Source organism: Molossus molossus, unplaced genomic scaffold (assembly GCF_014108415.1).
Source record: "Molossus molossus isolate mMolMol1 unplaced genomic scaffold, mMolMol1.p scaffold_m16_p_11, whole genome shotgun sequence".
Lineage (NCBI taxonomy): Eukaryota > Metazoa > Chordata > Mammalia > Chiroptera > Molossidae > Molossus > Molossus molossus.
The window spans coordinates 37,257,687-37,272,380 of NW_023425346.1; the positions used below are offsets into that span (position 1 = coordinate 37,257,687).

Here is a 14,694-nt window from a genome sequence, read left to right on the forward strand (position 1 = left end):
CGTCCTTCGTCATCACAGCAGTTGCCTCAGGAGTAGATCCTGTCTTTAGAATCTCTGCCTAAGTGCAGTTGTGCACAGGTACTGCTTGGTAAACTTGCTTACATTACTTTTATGATATGCTTGTGCTCAAAAATCTCTAGTGATGGCCATATTTAAATGTTTGTATTTCTTTCTTTCTTTTTTTTTAATCCTCACTCGAGGACACTTTTTCCATTTTTTGTTCAGATACAGAGGGAGGGAGTGAAAGGAAGAGAGAGAGAGAGAGGGAGAAACATTGACGTAAAAGGGACACATCGAGTGGCTGCCACCCGTACAATCCAACCAGGGCCAGGGACAAACTGCAACCGAGGTACATGCCCTTAGCGGGAACTGAACCCAGGTCTCTCTGGACTGCAGACCGATTCTCTAACCACTGAGCCAAACTAGCCAGGGCTAAGTGCTTGTATTTCTTTCGGAGAAAATGAGGGTGCTCTTCCTCACGTAATGTCCACAACCTGATGTTCACTTGATTCCCATGTCTGCAATCATACCATTTTCACCACCTAGGATAGCATTTCTGTCTTCTCTCATATGGAGTCATATAGTTGCTATATTTGTCTTCCCTGGGCACTTTAGTCCATGTGTTTTCCTTTAAAACACACTTAAAAATGTTTTTTCTATAAAGGGGCTATCAAATATGTGCCCATAATGGAACAAATAGAAATATGCAAAATAAAATCTTTACTCTTAATTTCAACTACTATACTATGTAGATGTTGGTCATTAACCTTTTGACGTCTGCATTCAGATATATTGTTATTATGCCACATGTGCTGTTTTATAACTTGCTTTATTGTATAATATACTGCTAACACCTATCATGTCAAATGATAATTCTACTACATTAGTTTTAATGGCTTTATTGTATACTAATCTATGTATCTATCTTCATTTTATTACCTATCTCCTAGTCTGGGATTTTTAGTCATGTCCTTTATTAAAAAATGTAAATAGTCTTATAGTTTACAGTTTTACGTGCCCCCTTTAAAAACTTACTGTTTTATATAAATGCCTAGAGACAGAATTCCTGGGTGAAGGGAATGGGAATCTGTTGGTTTTTAGTACATATTTCATAGTTGCTATCTAGAAAGTTTTACCAGTTTACAATTGTATATGAAGGTGTCCATTTCTTCATACCATTGCCAACAATGGGCATTATAATTATTTTTATTTTGGCCAAGTTGACATTATTTTTTTTTCTTTTTAATTATTAGTGAGATCAAAATTATTGTATCTATTGTCTATGGGTTTTATTTTATGAATTCTCAGTGAATATTTCTTTTTTGCTTGCAATTATTTTATGCATAAATTGCTTGTATAATTACGCACTGTTATGATAAACCATGTTCCTAGTAGTCTGTATACTCTATCAAAATATTTTCTTAATTAGATATACAGGTATAATTTTATCACATTTATCTTGTATGTGCTTTATGACAGCTTCAGATAAACTTGAAATTTCCAAGATTGATTGGGGAATTTGTTTTATGGCTGTTTATTTTGTATATCATAGATCTCAGAAAGTGATAGGTCTCAGTAAATGCTTCTGATCTGTTTGTTGTTATTTTTAATTGATTTTAATAGAGCTGTTGTCTATTTTATGAGCTTGCTCTCAAAGTCACCAGGTGTTTCTTACAGGAAATCAATCAATCAATACTTGTTGATTGTCTATGTTATATTAGGTGTAAGATAGTACAGAGATGATTAAGGAGAAAGTCCATAGTCATGAGGGAGGAAAAAGTTGAGCTAAAATGAGTATTAGCAATATGTACTCCAAAAGATACATGAAAGGCTACTGTGGGGGCCTAAAATAGTGGTGCTTGATGAATGTGTTCTTCAGGAGGCTGAGAAGCCCCTCCCCCCAAAGGACATAGCAGGAGCTGAAGCAGAAGCTCAGTTGCAGGGGATCTGGGCATTCTGGCCAGAGAAACAGCCAGTGAGAATTCACTTTGTTAGAGGAGGCACATGTTTTGGTACAGTTAGAGCATAGAAGAGGTGGAGTGTAAGTGGCCTATATCTGAGTCATAATTTGTAACTAATTCTTCAAGCAATAAAGCCTTTAAATGATTTTAAGCAGGAGAATGCCAGGATCATGTTTGCTTGATAGAAAGATCCCTCTGGCTGCAGGTGGAGGATGGATTGAGTAGGGCTGAGCCCGGAGACAGACTAGTCATTAGCCTGTTGCCATAGGCCAGACCAGAGGTAATTGGGTCTTGCATGAAATAGTCTGGCTCAGGCAACCATGTGATTGTTGAAAATAATGAAAAAGTTCTCTGGTTTAATAGTTGTTACTTATGATTAAACAGGACTAGGAAAAAGGACCCCAGATCCTTCCCACTGAAGTTCCACAGCCTATTTAAAAGAAGTCAAGACACCCAAAGAATCAAAAGATAAATTGAGAAAAATAAGTGAAACAGCACAAACAAGCCATTGACTCTTCTTACCAGTGACAAACACTTTTAAGTTTTCTAATGACTAAAGCAGAGAGCAGAAGTTCAACATGTGAATAATTGAGATGTACTTATAATATTCCTACTGAATGATTCTATAATATTTATCTTTACTAACTGTAATTAATCATTACTCCTTAGTGATCCCTCAGAAGGTAGTGATCAGCGACCCCCTAGTGTTATTGTAAATGAGATAGCACTCTCTTGATCATTGGAAATGTCATTCATCCTTCCTCATTGCAATTCCCAATCATTAGCCTGCCTGTGAGCTCCTCATACTCGTCATAGGCAGGGTCTAAACCAGGGGCACCTTGTTTACCTCTCTGGTTTCCCTGTTTTTGCCCAGATTGATGTTACCTCTTAAAGTAATTGCTACTGTTTCAGAAGACATTCCACCTTATCAGATAAAAGTCCATGGTACATGGATATATAAATATTAGAAATCTCAAAGTACCTTCTTCCCAGTAATTTTTATTATTATATATTTATTAAATATTTATTGCTTCCTAATTGTGATAATTATTTTTCTTTTAAAGATATCTTTTCAATAACTTTTTTGAGCTAAAATAAAACTAAAGTTTTTTGGGGGGGCATTGATTTTTTTTTTTTTTAATCTAAGGTGACTTTCTATGAGCAATTCCTAAATAAAATCTTACCCTGTCATATATTTTTTTTTTGATAGGTCATTGTAGAAATTTTTAACAAATTTTTATAATTAATGCCTAAATATTGAAACATAAAATACGGTGGCCAACCAGCTTGGTTGCCCTGTGACTGAAAGGCTTTCTGGGGCTTGGGGCTTTCAGTGCTGAAATCAAGAGTCCTGGGAAAACTGGCATGGTTGGTCGCCCTAGTAAGCAGTCCGAGCCTGTGAGTGAAGCCTTCTGCATGCCCGCTTCCATTTCATTGAGAAATTTGCTTTATGAGCAGTGGAAGAGGTCTTCAAACTCTTGATGGGTGCTACTCCACCAGTTTTCTTAGTTTGTCTTTGTCAACACTGTCTCAAAACTACATAAAAAGTATATTGTCACATTTTTTTCACTATTATTTTCCCTGCTGTCTTTTGTGGACGATTTCATTAATGCCACCCTAAGCATCGTGGGATGGCAGTTTCTCACTTGTGTGTGGAGGTTGGTGTGGGTGAGGGCTAGGAGAGAGGGGACTGGAGATCAGTGACACTGCATTTGTCACAGTCTTGCCCGAGACTAATGGGCATGCACAATGTCAGCAGACTTTATTAATGATCTAGTTAATTTTTAAATGTAGGCATAAGGGAGTTGTAATTGGGGAACACAGTTTGGGTTAAGATGTGACATAGTTCAATGACAAGGAACTTCACATTTTAGATGTTAACAAACTCATTTTCAGAGAACTTCAAGGTGAGACCCTGGGATGACCTGCACTAGGAGCTCATAGGGTGCTTATTAGAATTCTGACTTCTGAGTCCTTGCCTAGACTTACACTGTTAAAATGTCTGTTGTTTGTGGCCCAGGAAATTTGCAGTTTGAAAAAGCACCCAGGTGGTTCTCATTAAGAACAATAAAGTGTGAGAACTCAATTCAACAACTAGGACAGCCACTGATATTTATTGAATTCACTACTCAAGACAATATTTTGGCTTAGTTTCCCACATTGACATATAATAAAAATGAAGAACAACATAGCTCTTTAAATTTCTGACGTCTTCAGTGATGAAGCTTTCTTTCAGTTCAGACTGTGCTGATCAATGTAGCCACATGCAAATTAATGCTGGTAGAAAAGAGTGACAATCAGGCATGTGAATTAAAATGCAAGGCCATTCATCATCATAACCAAGAACAAGATGTGACAGGTGTTGTGGAACATTGTGTGAAGATGTAATATAAATGCCAAACAAGGGTGTTAGTACCATTCACTGATGGAGAGAATTCTGATCATTGAAATTACTGCACATGCATAAGACCAGAACACTGTGTGTGGTTATTTACTGTTTCATAGGAAGAGATGTCATTATGCTTACGGAAAACCTCAAAAGGACAGTTTCCATAATTTTATGCGAAGACTAACTTTGGCTGTTAGACAATATAGCCAAACTATTTGAGGGCTTTTCTTTTTTTGGGGGGGTTAAATTTTGTGAAGATTACAGAGATTAAAGAGAAATATGCTTTTAAAAGGAAATGATAAGATTTGAGATCCAGCTAGAGTAAGTTTATCTTGACAAATAAAGATTCTAGGCCCAATTTAACAGTGCTTTGCTTTGATTATTACTTTGTTATTTCTATGCCTTAGGTTCTGTCTGAAGAAGAGCTAGGATCATTAACCCATTCACATCACAGAGGAGCGCTTAGAACTGAAATTCAAGTGGGACCTCATTGCTGCTGTTGCTATTGTTGCTTTTAAAAATAAATGTAGCATGAGATAAATATGAAGTAATTTTATAAGCTGTGGCATTTTAATATTTATTAACGATGATGATGGAGTGCCACGACATGAGGAGATCTTGTTTGGGGCATGGTAGGAACGAGAACAATCAATTCCTTGTTGTCCAAGGGTGACTCAACCTTGGAACATCATTACCTTGCGGTAATTATACATGGCTGCATTTGCTGAACCTCTGGTGCCAAAACTAGCCTCCGAAGCCCGAGGGTAACTCTAGTTGTTCCCCATTCCTGCTGCGACCTTCAGAGAAGAGCAGTGTCTAGACCATGTGAGAGGCATGATTAGATCTTAAAGGCTTTGGGAGAAAAGCTTTCTTAGTCTCCCTTATGTTACTGCCAAGCAATTTTTTCCTATGTCTCTAAATTAATTTTAAATATAATTTAAGCCCTTTATTTTATTTTGCTTCATTTTAGATTTTTTTGGTCATTTAAATTAGAAAATGTTCTGCCATTTGTTTTTAGAGTCATATTTAGAGACATTCCAAATAGTACTAAGTGTGTGCTTGATCTCAACCTCTAGGTACTGGTAAAGTCTGATCCCTTGGAGGACACACTTTCTTCCTGATACACATAATACGAGGAGATGAGTGTGGGAGGTGTGCAGGGGGCCTTGGTGGCTAGAAAAAGCCTGGCTCTTGTGAACTGAATGCATGTCTGTTTCTGTATGAGTTATCAGCACTTTTTAAAGAACTTTTTCTGGGCTAAGGGTTTACTTTCTGACTCATGCTTCTGATTCAGCAGTTTCCCAGAAATGGCTCCAATCCTTCCGTATTTGGCAGCACAACTCAGAGAATGTAGAGAGAAAATGATACAGCCTCTTTATATGTGTGTATTTATTCAGATTAGCATTATCAGTTCCAAAAATGTTTTAACATGCGTTATCTGTTTCTTTCTGGTTTTGCTTTGCTCTACAATTTCTCCCAGTCGCATTTTCTCAAATGTGCTTTCTTACTGTCCATTGTAATTTTTCTACATTAAATGCAAAATGTGAAGGTTTATTAAATGTATACGGCTATTCTCTTCATTTAGTTAAGATTTTAATATTTTACAAACTATAAATTGTAGAGTGGTTGTGCCTCATAAGGATTCTTGACAAAAAGTTTAAGTGTCTTAAGGCTAATTGGCTATAATTGAGGACACATTTTGATCTTGAACTTTTTATGTTTAGTCAATGTTTTTAATTCAGCTATTGAATACTGTTTAAATTCTGTCCAACAAGTTGAATGTAGCTTATCTCAAAAATATGTCTGGATTGTTAAGAAAGGAAGGCCCGGACCTTTACAGAGGGCCTTCTTGTTTCAGGTTCTACTAGTCCAGCAGCACAGACAGGTACCAGCTAAAGTATCATGTTTTATTGAACCCATCCTTTAGTTATGATCAGATATCCTCCCTCACGAGGATATGCTTAGTAAAATCAAATATGCCATTTTTACCTTTGAAGGAGCATGTTTCTTCATTTTCTTTGTGATTGAAGCCATAATATTAACAGAAAAGGTTGAGAGAAAGAAAAAAAGAGGCACTTTTATGATTTTTGAATCTTAGTTGTTACTTAATTCAATAGAATTGGAATGATAGAATTATAAGGATAAAATACACTTTAGTGATAATGTAATCAAAATTCTGTTTGCTGGAAATGGGAACTATGATTCTGTGAGATAAAACGACTTGCCCATTTTTTTTTTCCAAAACCAATCGGCAAAATAGTCTGGAATATGTTTTTGTGCTTTGAGTATTATTCTGGCATTCTTTTTACTCCCAAAAATGTTTCACTTATTTCACTGCATTTCTTGCTTACCTTCTTTAACACAATTTATGGTCATGGAGACTATATTTTGTTAAGAAACACCAATGATCTTTTTTCTCTCTATTACTTGGGTCTATGTTTTAGATCAAATCAGCTAGTTGCCTAGCTGAGCAGAAGGGAAGGCCAGTTAAGAGATTAATGCCTTATAAATAGGCCTGGTCTTGCACAACATCAAAAAGTTCTTTTCTGAGCAAATATAATAAGAGTGGTGGTTATTGAGATATTCATATTTTCAATAACCATGAATTAAACGACCTCTCTATATAAAGCCAGGCACTGGACACACAATGGTGAATAAGAACTCTGGTTCCCAGCCAGCAAAACTCATAACCCTGTGAGAGAAAACCACTCACACCAGCAGTGATGAGTGATATTAACTAGGATGTATACGAGGGGACAGAGGGATGTGTGAGGGTCACAACCTCAGCTCAGGAAGGTAAGTGAGAGTTAGGCAAAGATGATAAACAGTGAACAAAGTCAGAAGACCTAAAGTGTAGGAGAAAGAGGAAATGTGCCATCTTAAGGTACTGAATGACAGTCATAGGGTTTGAGGTGGAGCAGGTGTGAAGTAACGGGGAGAAGGAGATGCAGCAGGTGGTAGTGGAGGAAGGTAGGAAAAGGTAGCATCCTTTAGTCCTTTATGTGTTTGCCCTCAGTTGTTATGCACAGTGGAGAGTCACAGATGACAAGCCTGAGAATGACATGATCACAATTACATTTAGGATAAGAAATTACTCTGGCTGCCCTTGGAGAAGTATTAAATGGAGCAAAAACTGGAAGTGGGTCGATCAGTTAGGGTGCTATGACGGGGATTCAGATGAGAGGTTGCCGGATGAAGTTTGAAGAAGCAGTGTGCACTTTGGCTAGGCTGTTGGGAAAAACTTGTGGAAAACTTGAATTAAATAACATTTGATGTTGCGCTTAATGAAGTTTGAAGCCTGAAGATGAAGGAGAGACATTTAAGACAGTGAAAGTACAGGCTTGGGGTGTGAAAATGAAGGGAATTGACAGCAGCTGAGTTTCTAGATTCAGATTGGACTGCAGAGTGCATTGTGTGAAGTGGAGAAGGCTAGCAAGGTGAGGCTGGAAAGGTACTGGATAGCCTAAGTTGCCAGAACTTCAATTATTAGGCAAAAAAGAAACAATCACAGGTCTTTGAGCAGGGAAGTGCTAAGATCTGATTTGTGCTTAAGTCTCTGAACAATAATGTGTAAAATAACAATAGTGTATATAACATTGTATCTCTCACTACGTTGTATTCTGTCCTCATTTTGTTGCTCCTGGGAGCTGAAACATAGATTAAGTGGATATAATTTAAATTCATTCAGCTTTTGAAACACGCTTTACTACAATGTGATAAGTACATTTATAATTCAGATGCTCAGTGCTTCAGTAAAAATAAATGGTCCAAATTATTATTTTAAACAAAATTTGTTGCTAAAAATTAATTTTTAAAAGGGTATTAAATATTTAGAATCTTCGTGTTCAAAACACAATGTTTTAAAGACACAATGACATGAAGATAAAGTGTCCAATTAAAACTGGAATTTAAAACTTTTTTTTTTTGATCCTCACCCAAGGACATTTTTTAAATATTTTGTTCAGATAGAGTGGGGGAGAGAGAGAGAGAGAGAAACATCGACATGAAAGAAACACATCGAGTGGTTGCCACCCACACGACCCAATGAGGGCCGGGGACAAACTGCAACCGAGGTACGTGCCCTTAGCGGGAACCGAACCCGGGTCTCTCCAGACTGCAGGCCAACGCTCTAACCGCTGAGCCAAACTGGCCAGGGCTAAAACATTTTTTAGGAAAAATATATGAAGGTATTTAAAGTCATTCAATTATACATGGGTACTCTATAATTTAACATGAAGTTCTAGACAGCACTTTTGAATCATGCTATGCTTGTCTTTCAGAATTCTTTAAGAAATAAAATTATGACCAAAGAAAAAATAAAAATCTGAGAAATGTGATATGTTAAAATTAGATGAAAAATGTTATAGTTATGGAGATTATGCTATTAGTGACACTATCCACTTAATAAAATGCTAGGAGTATCTGAAATGACAAAATGTCCATATGTGCACATGTGTACACGTATCCTTTTCTAAGCACACTTCAGGTGAATGAAGAGCGGCTATTATTGTTATTTTGATCGTGCAATTATAAGAATAACTTTCTTCACTAACTGCTGACTATAGAGAAATTCTGCCCCATTTTTGCTTAAAATACATTTCAAACTGACTTAGAAAGCAAAGGTATAGATAAATCAATTATTTTTATGGTACAAGGATTTTCTTTTGCTGTGTTGCCAAGGTCAATCTTAGATGTACATTTCCTGTGCGTACAGTGGTTCTTCCTCTGCATGCAAGAACGAGGATGGAGCGTAACCCGCTGAAAAATGTCTTTCTGGACACATTTCATTTTCTGGAGCTGTGACAGCAGTTATGTGCCATAGGACTGGGTTTATTGCCTTCCTACCTCCACTTTGTCATGCACCAAAATAATATGGTTTCACATTAGAAAATGGGGATTATATACATGGCTGGGATAATAAAACTTGATGTAGTGGATAAAATTAAATTCTGTATTACTGTGACATTGTACATGAGAGTTTACTTTACCTTATTTATAAATATAAGTAAAATGTTCCATTTTATTTTTAAGCTACACACAAACCTTTAAAGCAGTGCTAAGACACAAAGTATTATTGGACTCTGAAGAGTTTTTAATGACTCATCTGGGCTTATAATGTTTCCTTTGGAAATTATTCTATTGCTTAATGGTCCATGTTTTAAAATAATGTCCTTAGATATTCGAAATCTTCTTAATTGTTACTGGTTTTGATCACATTCCCCCCACTGACATTCATTCACTAGTCAGGTAGTACATGTTTATTTTCTGTTTTTATTTTTCCCTGAAATTCTCTTTTGGAGATTTGCTTTCTGTTACTTTCTACTTCTTGTATCTTGCATCCTCCACCAACTACCTGTGTGTTTTGAGAATATAGTTTTCTTTGAAAGTTTCCTTTTTTTGGAAACTGGTCATAGACCCTCTCCACATCTCTCAAAGCTGTCTTGAGAATTCAGATAGATAATGTATAAAACACATTTCTGAATAGAAGTCCTGTCTTCAAACTCATCATGTCTTTCCCCTCTCCCCCATCCCTGCGCCACCTATTTAAAAACATGAACTTTCAAGGTTCTATTTTTAGTATTTTTTCTTTAAATTATTTGATTAATTTTTTTGTGTGTCAAATTCTGTTTCACTAGTTTTTGATGATATTCTTAACATTCTGTTAACCATTTTGTGTAATTTACATAGATCTCCCAGAAACCTGAAAATTAATTTATAGAAAGAGTATAGACTAAATTTATTTAAAAACTGTATCTTTCAGTGTTTACAGAATAATGTAGGTCTTTTTATATGGTTTTATACATTAAAAATTTGATTATATTTAAACTTTTAAAGTGCAGGGGTTATACATGGTATATTACTTTTTTAAATGGCACCAAGAGGTTGCCAGTTTCATTCCTGGTCAGCACACATGCCCAAGTTGTGGGCCTGGTCCCCAGTGGGGGGCATGCAGGAGGAGGTCAGTCACTGTTCTCTCTCATCAATGTTCCTATCTATCTCTCCCTTTCACTTCCTCTTTCTCTAAAGTCAATAAAGGGGGGGAAAAAAAAAGAATAATCTGTACCTGCGTAGCTAGCTGCTGTGGTAGAAAGAACACTATATTAGAGTCCAGTTCTGCCCTTAACTGGCCATGCTATCTTTGCCCAGTCAAATGATATTCTTGAGAAAAAATATTTTTATTTACAATATACAAGTAAAGTTTCTTGCCCTGATTTTTCCTAAGGCAAAAAAAATTATAATTTATGAAATTATTAAGTGCCATACTATACAAAATATAATGATTTTGATTAATGTAAATGACCTAAGCATTATTTTCAGTAAAGACACCTGCTTGGTTGTTCATTGTGACCTCATTTTTTTTTTTTTTATGACAGTGTATTTATAGCCAGTAAAACCACTTGACATTTTTTTTTTTATAGAAGTAGCTTTGTGGTTTACTTTTATCTACTATGTTATATATTTATCTTGATGTATTTTATAATACTCTACTCAATGGTAGGGTAGTCATATAAATGTCTGCACTAGTTTTTATTGATGTCAGTTTGGAAGGGGAATATATAAAAGATCATATGTTCTCAAAACTTTGTGATGTTATAATAAACTGTTCCCTATTAATTTATCACAGGTCTGACTTCACTTTCTAGAAATGTATTTGGTTGGTCCTGAAACCACTGGAGCTAATCTTTCACCCTTAGCGGAGAGAGTCAATTTTTGCAGAGCCAACTTGCCTGTAGAAGAAAGAATATGTTGCATGATATTGCAACCTGACTTAAAACCATATAGGGTATCAGAGGAGATTGGGCTGCTGACATTTAAGAGAATGTATAGGTTTTAGAGCCTCTAGACCATGTATTATTTACATGACTCTGGGTAAGCTCATTAACTTTCCTTTGCCTTGGTATTCTCATATGGAAAATAGAGGTAGAAATTTTACCTCTCTTTTTTTGAGGAAAGGAAATTAAATTAACAATATCAAAATAAGACAGTGGAGTGAGTATATTATCTAGTACTTAAGTGCCAACCAGTAAATATTACTAATTGTTATTATTATCATCAAAATCATCAACATTCCAGAATTCTTAGTTTAACTTAGTTTAGAATTCATTTAGAAGACTAAAAATGCATTAATATCAGTAATATACACTAATTTCCTTAAACTAACTTTTTTTTAAACTATTGAAAGATGAACCCTGATGTGGAAAAATAATGAAATTTTATTGGTGAGTACCAGAAATGAAGGCTTTCTCTGTGTCACCAGGCTTTTCATTGATAAGTGCAGATTTAGCATGACTAGAATGAATTGAAAATGATATTTATTTATGTCAGTTTGGAGAGATTAGCTTTAAAATTTATAGTTTTTACCATGAGGTTTGCCAGCCAGCCAGCCAGCCAGCCAGCCAGCCAGAGAGGAATTCACCTATTCTTTTATGTTTAATGCTATAAAATGTCATAAAGTACTAACAAGAGTAAGGGGCTTTACTGTAACTGAGTAAGCCACAGTAATTTAATTAAATTCCTTTTGAACTGGTCCATGACCTAAATGTAATATTCACTGTTCAGAATATTTGTCTTGGATCTTATTTCATCAACAGCTATATGTTTAGCTTCTAATTGATTTAGGCCTTTCTTTTTCCATTCTGTAATGCTATGTTTTTTAAAGCGTGTTTCAATAACTTAATCATTTTCTAAACTGTCACTGGTAAAAGATTACATTGACCTACAATGACTGCCAAAAAAAGTTAATTATCATGACTTTTTAGCATCAGTGAGAAGCAAGGACTGCAGACTAATACACTGCAAATCTAGAGCAGAACACACCATATAAATCAATTTTCAAAAAACAGAATGAATAAGAATTGTTAGTATTTTATTATAAAACAAACTAATGAAATATTGTTAAATAAGAGTAACTTTAAACCAGAAAGCTTGATTTAAATTTGCACCATGTTTTTTCCCTAAATAATATTGTATGAATTGGACATGCATTTGGTTGCAAATAGTAGAAAAATCCAACCAGTGGCTTTAAGAGCTAGAGGTTTATTTTTCATCTGTTACAAGATGTTCAGAAACAGGCTGTCAGGCTGGTCCAGCTGCTCAAGGATATAATCAAAGACCAGACTCCTCCTGCCTTCCTGCTTTGCTGTCTTTAATATTTGTCTTTCCTGCTGGTGGTTAGGAGGCTGCTGCACCTTTAGGCATCATTTCAGAGTTACAAGCAGAAAGCAGGGGGAAGAAGCCCAATGGGGCTTTTTCCTAGAGAGGATTTTAGGTGGCATTCAGGTGAGGACATTTCCTATGAAATTCTCTACTGTATGGGTCAGCAGCTCCTCCTGCTCCCTTGCCAATGGGAGGAGTTTTAGGAATTGAGCCTTTTTAGCAGTGCATAATTTCTTGGATTATATAAAGGTGTTTTGTTTGTTTTTTTGTAAGAATAATGGGGTGGGGGAACAGATAATATCTAAAAAAAGGAAATCCTTGCTTAACCAAGTTTTAAAAGTTATTTTAATAAAGCAATATAATGGAAAGTATTGTTTTAAAATAAAATTTCTCCTACTTAATTTTAAAATGCAAATAATCAAATGCAAATATATGTGTATATATATTCATATATATATTATAAAAGCTAATATGAAGTAGGAAATATTAGTGGTAGAGGAGTATTAAAATTATTCAGCTTGGTGATTTGTTTTATTAACCAAATAACCAGACCAACATTGCTTTTTGATATGAAATGAGGCTCAGGCATAAAGAAAGAAAAACAGCATAAGCTTTTTTCACAGCTTCATTAATTTTGCACCTGTAAATATTAAAGCCCATATAAAATATTATACAAATACTCAATTTTATTTTATCCTTAATTGTGCATTCATACAAGGAGCTTTTTTCTCCTAAACATATTCTAATTTGAATCTCATTACAGATTTAAAATGTTCTCCTAAGAGATTTTTTTAAAAATCTACAATATATTGTAATTCACACCCTCCAATATAATCATTCCCTACTTAAGCTATGGTACAATGAGCTTACCAAAACTTGAAATCACATTTAAAGAAAAATTGAGCAAATTTTTTTTTTTTAAAAAGGAAAAAGTATGTAATTCATTTAAATTCTATGTTGTGATTCATATAATAATAGAAGGATGTGGAATACGGAAGTATGAATAAATGCCTTTCTTGATTTGAGGTCAAAGCAGCCTATCCAGGTGCCTATTTACTAGGATTTAAAAAGATAAATAGGATTTACTCAGTCCCAAGAGCAGAGACTGGAAGGAGTGGTGCAGTGTGGTGTGATTTGGGGAAAGTTATATATGTGCCCTTCTCCATGGGACCCAATGTAAGGGGAGGGATTGCCAGATTATGAAGATATTCAGAAAGTTCATTTAGGATTAGCAGAATTCTCAACAGTATACAAATTCAAATGTATGTCCAGCCTGTGTGACTCAGTGGTTGAGCATTGCCCATGCACCAAGAGGTCACTGGTTTGATTCCCGGTGGGACACATGCCCAAGTTGTGTGCCTGATCCCCAGTGGGGGCATGCAGGAGGTGGCCAATCGTTCTCTCATTGATATTTCTGTCTCTTCCTCTCATTTCCTCTCTCTCTAAAATAAATAAAGAAAAAAATTTTTAAATAAAATAAAAATTCAAATTTATAATGTAAATATTTTATGTTAAAATTATTAGCTTCTATTTTTTTATTAATTAATTTTTGTTTCAGATGTTTCTCCTTTTTCCCCCACTGATTCCCCTCTCCCCCTCCCTCCCTGCCCTGTCCCCAGTTTGTTGTCCATGTCCACTGTTCATGCATACATGCATATAAGTTCTGTGGTTTATCTCTCCCCCACCACCCCTCTTCTGGAAATTGTCTGTCTGTACCCCACTTCCACGTCTCTGGGACTGCCAAATTCCTCAGACGGTTGTTTTCATTATATTCCACAAATAAGTGAGATCATATAATACTTGTCTTTCTCTGTTTGGCTTGTTTCACTTAGGATGATACTTCCTAGGTCCCTCCATGTAGTCTCAAAAGATAAGAGATCTTTCTTTCTTACAGCTGCATAGTACTCCATTGTGTATATGTACCACTACTTTTTATCTATTCGTCTACTGATGGACACTTGGGCTGTTTCCAGATCTTAGCTATTGTAAATAGTGTTGCTACAAACATGGGGATACATACATTCTTTCTGATTGGTGTTTCAGGCTTCTCAGAGTACTTTTCTAGAAATGGTATCACTGGGTCAAATGGAAGTTCAATTTTTAATTTTTTGAGGTAACACCATATTGTTTTCCTTAGTGGCTGCACCAGTCTGCATTCCCACCAGCAGTGCACTAGAGTCCCCTTTT

General features: G+C 35.6%; 1 protein-coding gene across 2 annotated transcripts in view; it reads left to right on the forward strand.

Moving 5' to 3' along the window:
- The window catches only part of KCNJ3 (potassium inwardly rectifying channel subfamily J member 3), a 153,252-nt gene that overhangs the window by 16,925 nt on the left and 121,633 nt on the right, over window positions 1-14,694 (forward strand). The gene's annotated exons all lie outside the window — the stretch shown is intronic.